Raw genomic sequence first — 15,765 nt, forward strand, 5'->3', positions numbered from 1 at the left:
TTTGCAACCGCCTCAACACTTCCAGATTTGTGAGAGGCTGCCTACGCAAGATTTGACGGTATGCTAGCCCCCGGAGGCCGCCGGCCACAGTCGTAGACGTGCGAAGAGCAATCCGCGTAGAGGGAAGTGTTCAGATACTTCTCCATCACAAAAAATTATGAAAAATTACCATCAGTCCTATAGCACATGTGCCCACGTTGTGTAAAAAAGTCATGATTTTATCGCGCTCCAAGTATTTAATAATATTCACGCTGCATCGTTACCACAGAATGTCTACTACCATTTCATTGCCGTCCGTGAGGGGGGCCACAACCCGGAGACGCGTGCCGCCTCTTCGGACATGCCACAACACCACCCCGCATGTATGAGGGCCCGGTACGACGCTCCGGTGGCATTGCTACCCCCCAGGGCCCCCGTCCCGCCTAATCCTGGAGCGGTTGACCACGAGATCTAGCCTTTTGACTTCCCACGGACGGGCTTTGACCAGTGGACCTCTCCACCCGGTTGTGTTAGGTCGGCCCAGAGGGACACCCGGGAGCAACATCCGGGCCAAAACCACAGCTACATCCACCCCGTGTAGACCCGACGCGTCCGTTTCCCCCCTCCAGGTGCCGGCGGCGGCGCCGTCCATGAGGGGGGGCACACCGCGGATGTGAGAGGGGTCACTCTCTGGAGACGGGTGTCGGGCGTTTGCAACTGCTACAAAACTTCTGTCGGCATAGCTGTTTTTGATTTTAATAAAATATAAGGATCTATATTTAAAAGAACATGACCGCACATTATTAACGTGCTCAAAAAAATACAAACTATATATATATATATATATATATATATATATATATTCATAATATATGGAAAAAAACAAACTACATATATATTCATATGTATGTTTATATTTAACATGCTACATGTTAGTTGATATAATAATACACAAAAAAGCATTAAAAAATATGTACGAAAAAAATATAGCTATGCCGACGGCCTAGCCGTCGGCATAGATCCGACCAGCGTGCCGCGGATCGCTGACGTGGCAGGTATGCCGACGGCATAGGCTCTGCATGGTGCGGCCTGGATCGATGACGTGGCCTGCGTACCTATGCCGACGGCCCCCCGTTTCGGCCGTCGGCATAGGTCTGACGCCGTTAGCCAGGGGGTGGCCGGGCCCCACGGGTATGCCGACGGCCGTTGTAAGCCGACGGCAGCTGTCGGCGTATATGTAGCTAGGCCGACGGCCTTTCAATGCCGACGGGTGCCGTCGGCTTATCTCTGCGTAACCCGACGGCCTTTTTACGCCGACGGCCAGAACTAGGCTGTCGGCATATCTCCGAAGAAGCCGACGATGGCCGTCGGCATTGTTTTGGCCGTCGGGGTATGGCCCTGTTCCGGTAGTGCATTCATCCAGGCCGATAGCAGAGTAATGGCAACTTTGTTGTTTCCAGGCCTCTGTCGGCTTCTCTACCTCTTCTTGGGTTTCTTCTGCAGCCTACCGTTACTAGGCATCTGCGATGAATCAGAAAGCGATAGACAAGCCCTCCTGTGCTTCAAGTCCGGGCTCTCGGCACCCGCCGGAGTTCTAACTTGTTCTAACTTCATGGAGCAATGTGTCCATGGAGTTCTGCAACTGGCACGGGATCACCTGCGGTGCAATGTCCCCTCAGCGTGTCATCGTGCTGGACCTTGAATCCCAAGGCATCTCAGGCTCCATCCTTCCTTGCATTGCTAACCTCACTTGGCTGGCAAGGCTCCAGCTGTCCAACAACAGCTTCGGTGGTGGCGTGCCGTCCGAGCTTGGCCTGCTGAGCAGACTCACCAACCTCAACCTCAGCATGAACACTTTGGAAGGTACCATCCCGCCCCAACTCTCTGCATGTTTCCAACTTCAAGTCCTGGGCTTGAGGAAAAATTCCCTCAGTGGAGAGATCCCAGCTAGCCTTAGCCAATGCAAGCGCCTTCAAGAGATTAACCTTAGCAAAAACAAGCTCCAAGGGAGCATCCCTCCTGCTTTCGGAAACCTTCCTGAGCTGCGCATATTAGATCTGGCCAGCAACACACTTACCGGCAACATACCGCCATCTTTGGGCAGCTGCCGTCATCTCACATATGTTGATCTCGGGATCAATGCTCTTGGAGGGGTCATCCCTGAGTCCTTGGCAAATAGTTCATCTCTTCAAGTACTTAGGCTCATGAGCAATAGTCTTACTGGAGAACTCCCAAAGACTCTCCTCAACACTTTGTCACTTGGTGCCATTTGCCTCACACAGAACAATTTCGTTGGTTCCATACCTTCTGTTACTGTCACCTCTTCCCCTCTTAAGCATCTCTATTTAGGGGGAAACCATCTTTCAGGAAGAATACCTTCCTCACTAGGGAACCTTTCCTCCCTACTTCGTCTTCGTCTCACAAACAATCATTTAGTTGGGAGCATCCCGGAGAGCTTAGGTCATATTCCAGCATTAGAGATATTGACCTTGAGTACAAACAACCTATCTGGACCAGTTCCACCCTCTATATTCAACATGTCATCCCTGAAAAGTCTTAGCACATTTGACAACTCACTTGTTGGAATATTACCCTTTGATGTCGGCTACACCCTGCATAATGTCGAGGACTTAATACTCTCAGGAAACAATTTTGATGGACCAATCCCAGCCTCTCTTCTCAAAGCTTACCACCTCCGCTGGCTTGACTTGAACAATAATAGATTTATTGGATTCATACCATTCTTCGGCTCACTGCCAAATTTAGTGCACCTCGATTTGGCATCCAACGAGCTAGAAGCAGATGACTGGGGATTTGTCTCTTCACTATCTAACTGCTCCAGATTGAACATGCTGGACCTGGATGGAAACAATCTCAATGGGAAATTGCCAAGTTCTATTGGAAATCTTTCATATAGTCTTGACTCGTTGTGGCTGAATAGCAACCAAATTTCTGGACCTATACCACCGGAGATTGGCAACCTTAAGAGCCTCAGTATATTGTACATGGAATACAATTTTTTCACTGGTAATATACCACCAACAATTGGGAAATTGAACAAATTGGTCAAGCTATCCTTTGCACATAACAGGCTTTCAGGTCAGATTCCAGATACTTTTGGCAATCTTGTCCAGCTGAGTATGCTGGAATTGGATCATAACAACTTCAGTGGAAGAATACCTGCAAGTATAGCACGATGCACTCAACTCACCATACTCAACCTTGCTCACAACTCACTAGATGTCGTATACCAAGCAAAATCTTGACAATCTCTACGCTTTCTATAGAGCTGGACTTGTCAAACAACTACTTGTCTGGAGGAATGTCTGATGAAGTTGGAAGTCTCCTTCATCTGAAGAAAATCAACATATCAAATAACAGGCTGACTGGCAACATCCCATCAACTCTCAGCCAGTGTGTTGACCTGGAGTATCTTGAGATGCAAAACAACTTATTTGAAGGAAGGATTCCGCAAACATTTGTCATCTTAGTCAGCATAAAAGACATGGATATTTCTGGGAACAATTTGTCTGGAAATGTACCGGAGTTCCTCAAATCCTTGAAATCACTTCAAGACCTGAATTTATCCTTCAACCATTTTGATGGAGCAGTTCCGACAGGCGGTGTTTTTGACATCGCTGGTGCGGTTTCAATCGAAGGAAATGATCATCTGTGTACAATCATCCCAACGAGAGGTATGTATCTTTGTATGGCACTGGCTGATAGCAAAAGAAAGCAGAGGCTACTGGTTCTAGCCCTGGTGATTCTATTGACAATTGTTGCTGCCACTGCAATCCTTTTCTCTTGTATTGTAACAATTTATTGGAGGAAACGGATGCAAGCAAATCCCCATTTGCAACATCACAATGAGAACATAAAGAAGATACAGAAGATATCATATGAAGACTTGGTACGGGCGACTGATAGGTTTTCTTCTGCAAACTTAATTGGTTCTGGATCATTTGGAAGGGTTTATAAGGGAAGTCTGCAGTTACAATCAGATCAAGTTGCCATCAAGATTTTTGACCTTGACATTAATGGGGCAGATAGGAGCTTCATAGCAGAGTGTGAAGCTCTAAGAAATGTTCGCCATCGGAATCTTGTAAAAATCATTACCTCATGCTCTTCTGTGGATCATACTGGGGCAGATTTCAAGGCCCTAGTATTCCCATACATGCCAAATGGGAATCTAGAAATGTGGTTACATGTAAAAGATCCTGAAGATGGTGAAAAGAATATTCTGAGTTTAAGCCAAAGGACTACCATAGCCTTGGATGTGGCAGTTGCTTTGGATTATCTTCACAATCAGTGTGCACCTCCAGTTATACATTGCGACTTGAAGCCAAGCAATATTCTTTTGGGCCTTGACATGGCTGCGTACGTCATCGACTTTGGCCTAGCAAGATTCTTGTTCAGCACAGCAAATGCACATCAAGATAGTTCAGCAAGTTTAAGACGCTTAAAAGGGACCATAGGATACATGAGATAAGCTTTTTTGCAAGATATTGATTCTGTTTGTTCCTTATGGAGTTGTACAAATAATGACGATTCTCTAATTTTATTATGTTTTTTACATGTAAACGCAGAATATGGAATGAGCGAAGAGATATCAACCAAGGGTGATGTCTATAGCTTCGGAGTGCTTCTGTTACAACTGATAACAGGGCGTAGTCCAACTGATGAAAAATTTAACGATGGTATAAGCCTTCATGAATTTGTTGATAGAGCATTTACGAAGAATATTCATGAGGTTGTTGACCCTACAATGGTACAAGATAACGGCAATGCAACTGACATGATGGAGAATTGTGTTGTTCCACTTCTAAGAATAGGCCTCTCTTGCTCCAAGGCATCACCCAAAGAGCGGCCCGATATGGGACAAATTTGTACTGAGATCCTTAGAATAAAGCATGTGGCCTCATACACATGCATGCTAGATAAAGCAAAGAATCGGCAGGGTAGTAGCTAGCAACAGAAGTTCATGTAAATAAGAGTAGTAATGTATATTATCTTATGTTTCTTTTTTTCTTTCTTTTTGAATCCACTTTGAGTCATTTCAGAGGAAGCTAATGCATCCATGTCAAATGGCTTTGCACCATATGTATGTGCTAGTGCTAATGTATGTTTTACTCATCTATACAAAGTAGGAGACATGTCGTTCTGATTTAAAGCAAGTCATCTATTCATACATAGGGCTGAGAGGAGTGAGTGAAGGGAAAAACTGGGACATAATAAATATCTTAAATGGACAAGCAAGTTTCACTTAGATGACTTAATAAGAGCTCAAAATAAATCAGTGTTCCAAACCTGATTTCCCAATGAATTTCTGAAACAAGGGCTTCTATTCAGCAGACAGATCTCCCCTTCCCATCTTGTGCAAATCTTTGTGAACTCTTAACGTAAGCAGAATAGTCAGCCGTGAGGCCCTTCCCATCAACTCATGCAGGAGACTTCCCGCCTCGATGATCGTCCCAGATTTGCGAAACAGCATGTGAGCAGGCTGTACTTCCTGTTTGTGGAGTGCTTATCCCTGGTTCTCATAGCCCCGACATGCTCGCAAGCATCTTCGATTCTCCTGGTATAAACATACCCCGATGTGTGGATTGTGATCCTTGGCGTCAGCATTCCAGGAACATCTGCCATCTTGCCAAATCCATCTTCCCTGCTTTACATGCGTGGTGTGTGAGGATCTCTTACGTCAGTGATTTCTGGATGTCATCAGGTTCAGACTTCAGACTTCAGACCACTCCATGGCCTCAACGAAGTCGCAGGCTTCAGTGGCTCCCCTTACTCATTTCATCGAACACCTGGCGGGAGCCCTGGATGTCGCCGGCCTCACACCTAGCCTCTAACATGACGTTTTAGTAGCTGGCCCTTCTCGATCACCCACACAGCCGCGTCGAACTCGCTGATCCAGGCCAGCGCCTTGAGCAGCGAGGGGCACGGGCCGCCGGCGCCGGTGCAAAGTTCTCAGAGTCGCCCTCACCGTGCCATCCACGCTCGACCTCGCCGCGGCCAAAAGGAACGCGAACGCCTGCTCGGTAAGGAGAGCCGCCGCGCTGACACTTGCTCGAGCGCGTGGGCAATAGCGGGGTGGTCGGCCAGCCTGCCGGCGTTCTCTTCTGGATAACAGGATGAGCAGGTTGTGGGCGCGGGCGCTCGGGGAGATGCCCTTCCCTTGTGTTGGGAGAGCTGGGCGAAGAAAGGCAGACGGGTATAAGAGAATTCATATTTTTCTTTTTCGTATATATGGAGGAAGCCTCGTTAGTAGAAACATATGAGTATTTTTCTTTCGAAAAAACTTCAATCTATTTATCAAATGTTATGGCATTACAAAAAAAACTCTGTAAATAACAAAAATCGCATTCATGTTCGTAGACCACTTAGCGATGACTATAAGCACAGGAGTGAGCCGAAGGCATCACCCCTCCTTTGTGGAAGTCAAGCAAATCTTGTCATAATAGACAATCGAGAAATCATCATACTATGGACCCAAAGGACCAGCACATCAGAACAACAACCATTGCCGACAAAGGGAAGCATAGATCAGAAGGATGCTATCCATAGACACATGAACACGGACCAATAAGACCCGATCCACACGGATCCAATAAGACAAACGCCGACCAGATCCGTTGGAGACGCACATCCACATGTCGATCGACAATATGAGACTCGCCACTGAGATGGGGGCTAGGTGGGAAGAACCTTGTTCCATCTTCAGAGAGCCACCGCCGTCTCGCCTTTCTGAGCAAGACACAACCCTAAACAGACTAAAAAGCACCAAAAAATAAGGTGGAGCCCATCCACCGGCAATGGCCAAGATCCACCACACCTCCATGGCCCTAAGGCCACAGAGGACAAGGCAGATTGGCGCCGACGCCGGGGGGGACGGAGAAACCCTAGAATGATGGGAGCCTCTCGTGAGATCGATACTCTTATTTTGACAAGGCTACATTTGCAAGGCATCACTCACCTGACATGGTTATTACTATCCCATAATACAAATTTCCTCAGGTGTTCATCTAATATAATTCTCTTTTATTTTTCATTGTTTCTGGCTTCTTGGCCCCAGGCTCCATCATGCCTCTTTTATATTGGCACATCATATTGTGCATTAGATCAGGCTCTGAATCTGGCATGGATCATTCCTTTACGAAAAGCGTCACTTCCTCAAAGGTCAAGATCTTTGTTTGATAGCTTATGTGCAATCACCTCCCCCTCATGGACGCAAGTGTTGAAGCGACACGGCCCTAACGATGGGCTATGCCCTTAGTATGGTGTCCCAGAGCCCGGGACCTACATTTTCTTCTCATGTCCTGTTGCCTTCCTCCTATGATGTTTTGTCTGTTGGGGCTGGACAACAACAATGCGTTGCACAAATTCACCGACACGACAAATATGCACACTACACAGCTCCCTCTACTTGTGATGAACTTTGAGGACAACTTCAACCAACAAATAAGCACTGGAAAAACACAAACAACATGCACATGTGACACAGAATTTAACGTGGAAAAACTTTCTCAACTTCAGGAATAAAAAACCACGGTTGTGGACCGACCGATCCACGCAACTTCACTATGAGAATGATGAGTACAAAGTCTGCTCTAGAACCTCTAGAGAGATTTACAACACACTCTCCACGTTGCCAACCGGCAACAGCAACAACAACCACAAGAAGTAAGATTTCAACAAAGCAGATTTTACACAGCTTCTGTACCCTTCAGTGTTTTACAAACTGATCTTAAACCACTGAACCAAACATCACTAAATTTGGCAGACAAGTAGACACACGAGTTCTTGAGATCCCCTCCAAATTTCAGCTCAATTGGACATCGTTTGCCTACCCAAACTGCTCGTCTCCCAAAACTACTCTGTTCTGAAACTGCAACAGTCAGAGCTAACAAAACCACTCTCAAATCTGATGCTCCACTGACCGAATCCTCAAATCAGCTAACCGGATCGAAGTACTCAAGGTAAGGAACGAGCTCACCAAGTTTGGGGTCGATCCAAGCACGTTTGAACCTCCAATCACCAGCTTGAACACTATCTAGTCAGATGCAGCAAATCTGGACAGAACCTCTGCTTCTTCTTCTTCCTCTCTCTCAGGTTGTGTTTTATCTTGTGAGCCCTCTCTCTCACTTTCATGAATGGCAGCCACCACCAGCAGGGATGGAGTGGCTAGGGTTTTCTCCTTGCTTCACTTCACTTGGAAGTACTCTCAACCGTTGGATGCAGCGAGGATCAACGGCTGACATGTGTTGGACTTATGGGCTGATGTTGGGCTGCCAACACACCTCCATGTGGAGGGAATTAGCCCAACAAACTCCCCCTCCCGACATCATGAAGGGTCTCACTGCCTTCCGGCAGCCATGCCAGCGAGCCGGCGGCATACTTCAAGTTTCTTGTCACCTCTTTAGTCAACATATCAGCCCCATTGTCATCGGTGTGAACCTTCTCAAGTTGTATTTTCTTGAAATATAACACATCTCGAAACCAATGATAACGGACCTCTATATACTTAGACCTTGAATGAAAGCTTGCATTCTTACTTAAGTGGATAGCACTTTGGTTGTCACAAAACAACACAAATTTATCTTGCTTAAAACCAAGCTCACAAGCCAACCGTTTCAGCCACAATAGCTCTTTGCTCGCCTCTGTTACTGCAATGAATTCAACTTCAGTTGTATTCAATGCCACACACTTTTGCAGCCTGCTTTACCATGACACCGCTCCCCCTGTATAGGTAACCAAGTAACTTGAAGTAGACTTCCTTCTGTCAACATCTCCAGCCATGTCAGAATCTGAAAAGGCAACCAGCTTGGCTTCACCACCACCAAAGCAAAGTTTCAGATTTGTGCTGCCCCGGAGATATATCAAAATCCACTTCACGGCTTCCCAATGAGGTCTTCCTGGATTGGACATAAATCTGCTCACAGTACTAACCGCATGAGCAATGTCAGGCCTTGTACATACCATAGTATACATCAAACTCCCAACCGCTGAAGCATAAGGAACATGATGCATTTCCTTTTTCTTCTCATCAGTGGTAGGACATTGCTTTCTGCTCAACTTGAAATGGGCTGCTAGTGGACAACTCACAACTTTAGCATTTTCCATCCTAAACTTCTGAAGTACCTTCTCAATATACTTCTCTTGAGACAAGTACAACTTGTTGCAATTTCTGTCTCGCTCAATTCTCATCCCGGGAATGTTCTTTATTGGACCTAATTCTTTCATAGCAAAACATTTGCTCAACCCCTTCTTCAACTTAGCAATCCTAGAGACATTCTTGCCAACAATCAGGATATCATCAACATAGAGCAATAATATGATGAAATCATCACCTAAGAACCTCTGAATAAACACACAATGGTCTGAGCTACACTTCTTGTAGCCTTGCTCCCCCATGACAGTTTCAAACTTCATGTACCATTGTCTTGGTGCTTGTTTCAGACCATAGAGACTTTTCTTCAGCTTGCACACATAGTCTTCTTTGCCTTTCACAAGAAACCCCTCAGGTTGCTCCATGTATATTTCTTCCTCCAACTCACCATGAAGGAATGCAGTCTTCACATCCATTTGCTCAACCTCCAAGTTGAGACTTGCTGCCATGCCAAGGATTACTTCTATGGATGTCATCTTCACAACCGGAGAAAAAATCTCAGCATAGTCAATGCCTTTTCTCTGACCGAATCCTTTTACAACTAGCCTGGCCTTGTACTTTGGATGTGATGTGTGCTCTTCTTGCTTGATTCTGTAGACCCACTTGTTCTTCAAAATTGTATTGCCCTTGGGCAACTTCACCAACTCATAAGTATGATTCTTATGCAAGGAATCCATCTCTTCTTGCATAACATTTTTCCACTCCTTCTTGTGTTCATCTTCCATTGCATCTGCAAAGCATTCAGGTTCTGAACCGTTAGATAATAACACCACGTATTGATCTGAGGGATACCTGCTGGAAGGAATTCGACCCCTGTTGGATCTTCTGAGTGGAGCAGCTGGTGGACTTTTTGGTGCTGGTGCTTCCTGCTGATCCGGATCATCAACTTCAGCATCATACTCTTGTTGCTGCTGCTGGGGAGCATCTTCTTCACTTGCACCACCTTGTACATCTTCTACATCTGCTTCAACTTGCACAGGAGCTGGAGCTGCAGGAACTGGGTCAGAATCAATCATGTCTTGCTACTGCTGAGGAGGAACCTGCCCCTTTGTCTTCACAATATCCTCAATTGTTTGGTCTTCAACAAACACAACATCACGACTTCTCACAACTTTCCTTGCTATAGGGTCAAACAGCTTGTAGTCAAACTCATCACCATTATAGCCAAGAAAGATACACTACCGTGTCTTTGAATCAAGCTTTGACCTTTCATCTTGAGGAATATGAACAAAGGCCTTGCACCCAAAAATCGTCAGGTGGTCATATGAGACGTCCTTGTCACACCAGACCCTGTTAGGAACATCTCCCTGCAAATGATAATTTGGTGAGAGATTAATAAGATAAACTGCAGTCATCAAAGCCTCACCCCAAAAGTGTTTGCGTAGCTTTGCACTTGGCAACAAGCATCTAACTCTCTCCACAATTGTCCTGTTCATCCTCTCAGCAAGACCATTCAGCTGTGGTGTCTTTGAGGGAGTAAATTGATGCCTAATGCCTTGCTACTTGCAATATGCACCAAATGGCCCAATGTACTCTCCTCCATTATCAGTGCAAATGCACTTGATCTTCTTCTCAGTTTCTCTCTCAACCGAGGCTTGGAATTACTTGAATACACCTAGTACTTGATCTTTGGTCCTCAAAGTGAAGGCCCAAACTTTCCTGGAAAAGTCATCAATAAAAGTCACAAAGTACTTAGCACCACCAAGAGATTTTACCGACATTTTGCAAACATCGGAAAGTATCAAGTCTAGCTTCTCGAATTCTTGTGAGGAGGTAGAGTCTTGAAGGAAACTCGGTGTTGCTTCCCTGCTAGATAATCTAAACATTTCTTGATGTGAACTCCTTTCACACCCTTCAACAATTTTTTCTTCACTAGCACTGTCATTCCCTTCTCACTCATGTGCCCAAGTCTCTTGTGCCATAGAGCACAATGATCATCCTTCTCTAGTACGTTGACAGAAGCAATAAAGAGCTTAGCATGAACATGATACAACACTGAGACCATTTTACCTCTTGCAACAATCATGTTGCCTTTGGTGAGCTTGTACTGCCCTTTTCCAAAACTGCTCAAGTAATCATCTCCATCAAGCAAACCAACTGAAATAATATTGAGACAAAGTGCCTCAACATCTCTCACGGATTTGAGGACTAACCTTGTACCATTTGCGGTCTCCAAATGCACATATCCTTTCCAATGATGGCTGCTCTATCATTGTTCCCCATCTTCACAACACCAAAATCACCTGATATATAGTTAGTGAAGAGCTCTCTGTGAGATGTAGCATGAATGGTAGCACCACTGTCCGGTATCCAAATCATCTCGTCACCATCCACAAGGTTGACGGTTTCATCAGAAACAACAATGATCTTCTCCTCAAAAGTGGAATCAAATCTGCCCTCATTTTCTTCATGCATAACAAGCATGATGTCCTCTTCTACTGCAGTAACTCGGTTGCCCTCTGTGTCACTATCACTGTCAACTTGCTTCTGATCTTGCTTCTTCTTTTTCTTTTTGTCTTTCTTCCACTTGTCACATTGCCACTTAATGTGGCCCTTCTGATGGCAGTGATGGCACTCATAATCAGCATACTTGCTTTTAGGGGTGGGCATATAACCCGAAAACCGATTTAACTTGGACCGAAGCCGAAGTGACCAAAATTGAAACCTTCAGTACAAAACTCGGTTAACAATTCTAGAAAACCGAATTAAGTTCGGTGAATTCGGTCTGTACCCTTGGTCCACCAAACTGACCGAAGCACCAACGCCCTACACCTAATTCCTATCCTGCCAGCTGCCGCACAACCGCAGCCCCGCACAGTCACACTCTCACCCATAAAACTAGGTAACTAGCGCCTCCTCCTGCCCTCTTCCCAAAACGTCGCTCATCCCAAATCGCCTCCTCTAAAAATCGTGGCAGAGATTGACCCTTTCCCTCCCCAAGACCGCAAGTCTCGCGTCCATAATCTGTACCTTTCATGGCCGCTTGATTTTTGTCTCCCGAGCATCCTATATGAGTTCCGATTCCTCGTTGTGCCAGCCGTCCGCCCAGATCCCTGTCCTCTGTCCACCACACCGGCGGTGGCAGGTCAATTTCCGCACAAGAAGAATACTGCTGCTTGCCTGCAAAGTAAGTATAGTAGTTGATTTTTATTCTGTCATATTCTTGATTCCATCCAGATCAAAGTTCGTGATTTGATCCTTGTTGTCAGGTGCACTGTTCTTGTGTGAATCAAGGGTTGCTTTCTGCCTGAAGTTTTTTCGTGAGAGAAACTTGTGCGCTCTGTGCCAATTCATCTAGCACTAGCAGTTGTATAATATATTATATCCGACCATCCTAGCCTAGCCCAACGCCTCATCTTTTCAGTAGCAGGTCTTTTCGGTGCAGACCCGAGGACCGAACCGAACGATCCAGAGACCGAACTCTCGGTTATGTTAATTGGTACAAACCGATCGGTCCTTATTTTCTTAGAACCGAAAAAAAAACGAAGCACCGAACCGAACGGGGGGAACCAAACGCCCACCCCTACTTGCTTTTTGATTTGCTCCTACCTCTTTCTGCCCCTTTACCTGGACCTCTGCTCTTAGTTTTCCCCCTGGACTGAGTGACCAGCACCTCTTAATGTGAGGAAGAACTAGCTTCAACCACCTTTCTGGACTCTTCATTTAGTACCCTGGTTTTCACAAGATTCCAAGTGAAAACTCCATTAGGTGCTGAATTGCAAACCGTGACCTTAAAGGTCTCCCAGCTGTCCGTTAATGAGCCTAGTAGCAGCAAAGCTCTCACTTCATCTTCAAATGTTATTCCCATTGAAGAAAGCTGATTTATAATGCATTGAAATGTATTCACATGATCTGCAATTAGAATGCCCTCTTTGTACCTCAAGCACATCAATCGTTTGATCAAGAACATCTTGTTTGTCTCTTCTTTCCGGGCAAACAACTCTTCCAATTTCTGCCATAAGGTGCGTGCATGTGTCTCATCAATGATATGGTTCAAAACATTGTCATCGACCCATTGCCGGATGAACCCACAAGCTTGGCGATGAAGTACCTTCCACTGACCTTACTCAATGCCCTCCGGCATCTCAGTGGAGAACACTGGCTTTCGGTATTCTTTCACAAATAACAAGTCCTTCATCGTGCCCTTCCATGCTTGATAATTTGTACCATTCAAAGATATCATCCTGCTGGTATTCACTTCCATCTTTCACCACAAGAAACTCAGCAATTTGCACAAGCAAACCAAGGCTCTGATACCACTTTGTTGGGGCTGGACAGCAACAATGTGCTGCACAAATTCATCGACACGACAAATATGCACACTACACAGCCCCCTCCACTTGTGATGAACTTTGAGGACAACTTCAACCAACAAGTAAGCAGCAGAAAAACACAAACAACGTGCACATGTGACACAGGATTTAACGTGGAAAAACCTCCTCAACTTTAGGAGTAAAAAACCACGGCTATGGACCGACCAGTCCATGCAACTTCATTATGAGAATGATGAGTACAAAGTCTGCTCTAGAGCCTCTAGAGAGATTTACAACACACTCTCCATGTTGCCAACCGGCAACAGCAACAACAACCACAAGAAGCAAGATTTCAGCAAAGCAGAGTTTACACAACTTTTGTACCCTTCAATGTTTTGCAAACTGCTCTTAAACCACTGAACCAAATAGTACCAAATTTGGCAGACAAGTAGACACACGAGTTCTTAAGATCCCCTCCAAATTTCAGCTCAATCGGACATCGTTTGCCTACCCAAACTGTTCGTCTCCCAAAACTACTCTGTTCTGAAACTGCAGCAGTCAGATCTGACAAAACCACTCTCAAATCTGGTGCTTCACTGACCCAATCCTCAAACCAGCTAACCAGATCGAAGTACTCAAAGTAAGGAACAAGCTCACCAAGTTTGGGGTTGATCCAAGCACGTTTGAACCTCCAATCACCAGCTTGAACACTGTCTAGTCAGATGCAGCAAATCTGGACAGAACCTCTGCTTCTTCTTCTTCCTCTCTCTCAGGTTGTGTTTTCTCTTGTGAGCCCTCTCTCTCACTCTCACGAATGGCAGCCACCAGCAGCAGGGGTGGAGTGGCTTGGGTTTTCTCCTTGCTTCACTTCACTTGGAAGTACTCTCAACCGTTGGATGCAGCGAGGATCAACGGCTGACATGTGTTGGACTTATGGGCTAATGTTGGGCTGCCAACACACCTCCATGTGGAGGGACTTAGCCCAACATTGTCCATGAGGCTTTGGAGGTCCGAGTGGCAGGCTCCGGACCTTGGATAATTCTTGAAAGTCCAGGACGCACGTACCGGTAGGAGGGGCTGTCTCTTGTGGTTAGTGTATGTGGTGATGTCCTGAACCCTAGTGATTGAACTGGTCTTTTTGCAGCGTGCCAGGGACTCCATGCTGAAATTTTTGTCCTTCTTGTATCATTGATACCTGCTTTTAGGCAGCGTGATAGGGATCAGCTAGGCGGCATGACCGATTCTTTGTGTGCGGTAGGACGCCATCTTTTGAGCATGTTTGTGATGTTGCTCGACAGACTTATTCATTTTCTTTTCGCCAGATGAACTTGATATTTGTGATGTACATAAATTCCTCTTGTACCTTTCATGGAAAAGAAACAGGGCAGCAAGGCGCACGATTCACTCCCAATAGAATCGAACTCAGGTGGCTGAAAATGAACAACCTCACATCCATCCTCCGCACACATGGTCGTTCCTTCAACCGAGATGCTGCAGAGAACATATGAGTTTTTGCTTTGTGATAAAGAACATATATGAGTTTCATATATACACGTCTGATATGATATGTAACAGAGAGCCAACACACGATGCACAACTTACACCTCCCTTTCAAAACAAAAGTCTGAACTGGACATTTCTTGATTAATTCGATTGGAGTAGCATGCACAATCATTACTATGACATGCATGTTTTCTCAATTTTTTTAGAAAAGGAGGATTACCCCGGCCTCTGCATGTTTCCTGCATCGAACGGAAAAACCAACATGGCAATTGAGATCTTGATTCAAGCTGCTCAACCTAGCAGGATCCTACAAGCGGCTGCGCGTCAGAGAATCCTCTCTGAACTGTAAGGCTCACCGTCTCTCTGCCTCGTGAGCCCTCCCCGCGTTTACCCTGTGTCTAGGAGGGTCACGGTTCCGGTGCTTAAGCTGGCTTGTGGAACTGGCGAGAGTAACGACGGAGGAGGAGGTAAGATAGCTCCACAGTTGCATCCCCCGCGACATGAGCAGCTCCAGCCGGGATGCCATTGATTGATTCTCACTCTCGCTAGCTAGGTAGGCAAAGGGAATCTTGATGGTTGATCAGTGGTGTGCCAAGAGGAGGTTGATGTATGTGTGATGACTGTCTCCAAACAAGCCGCTTATATATCCTCGCTCTCCCAATGAAGTGAGCTACCAACACATGCGTTCATCGAGTCAAAACGACGAGTGAAGAAGAAATCAGCAGGACAGGAAAACTGAGGAACGCGACCGTTCAAAGTTCAAACCACCATGCCAAGACGACGACTGTACTAGGAGTAGTTCAGTGTTCAGACCACACCAGTCAAAGAATAAAAAGAAAACTGCACTTCAGACAAAAACTG

At 45.7% G+C, this 15,765-nt stretch overlaps 2 pseudogenes; one reads left to right on the plus strand and one right to left on the minus strand.

The window, feature by feature from the left end:
- Positions 1-1,607: 1,607 nt before the first annotated feature.
- On the plus strand, positions 1,608-4,966 carry LOC119298671 (annotated as a pseudogene).
- Positions 4,967-5,272: 306 nt separating this feature from the next.
- Positions 5,273-15,765, minus strand: part of LOC119300454 — a 55,025-nt pseudogene continuing 44,532 nt past the window's right edge.

This window comes from Triticum dicoccoides, chromosome 5A (genome assembly GCF_002162155.2).
Source record: "Triticum dicoccoides isolate Atlit2015 ecotype Zavitan chromosome 5A, WEW_v2.0, whole genome shotgun sequence".
Classification (NCBI taxonomy): Eukaryota; Viridiplantae; Streptophyta; class Magnoliopsida; order Poales; family Poaceae; genus Triticum; species Triticum dicoccoides.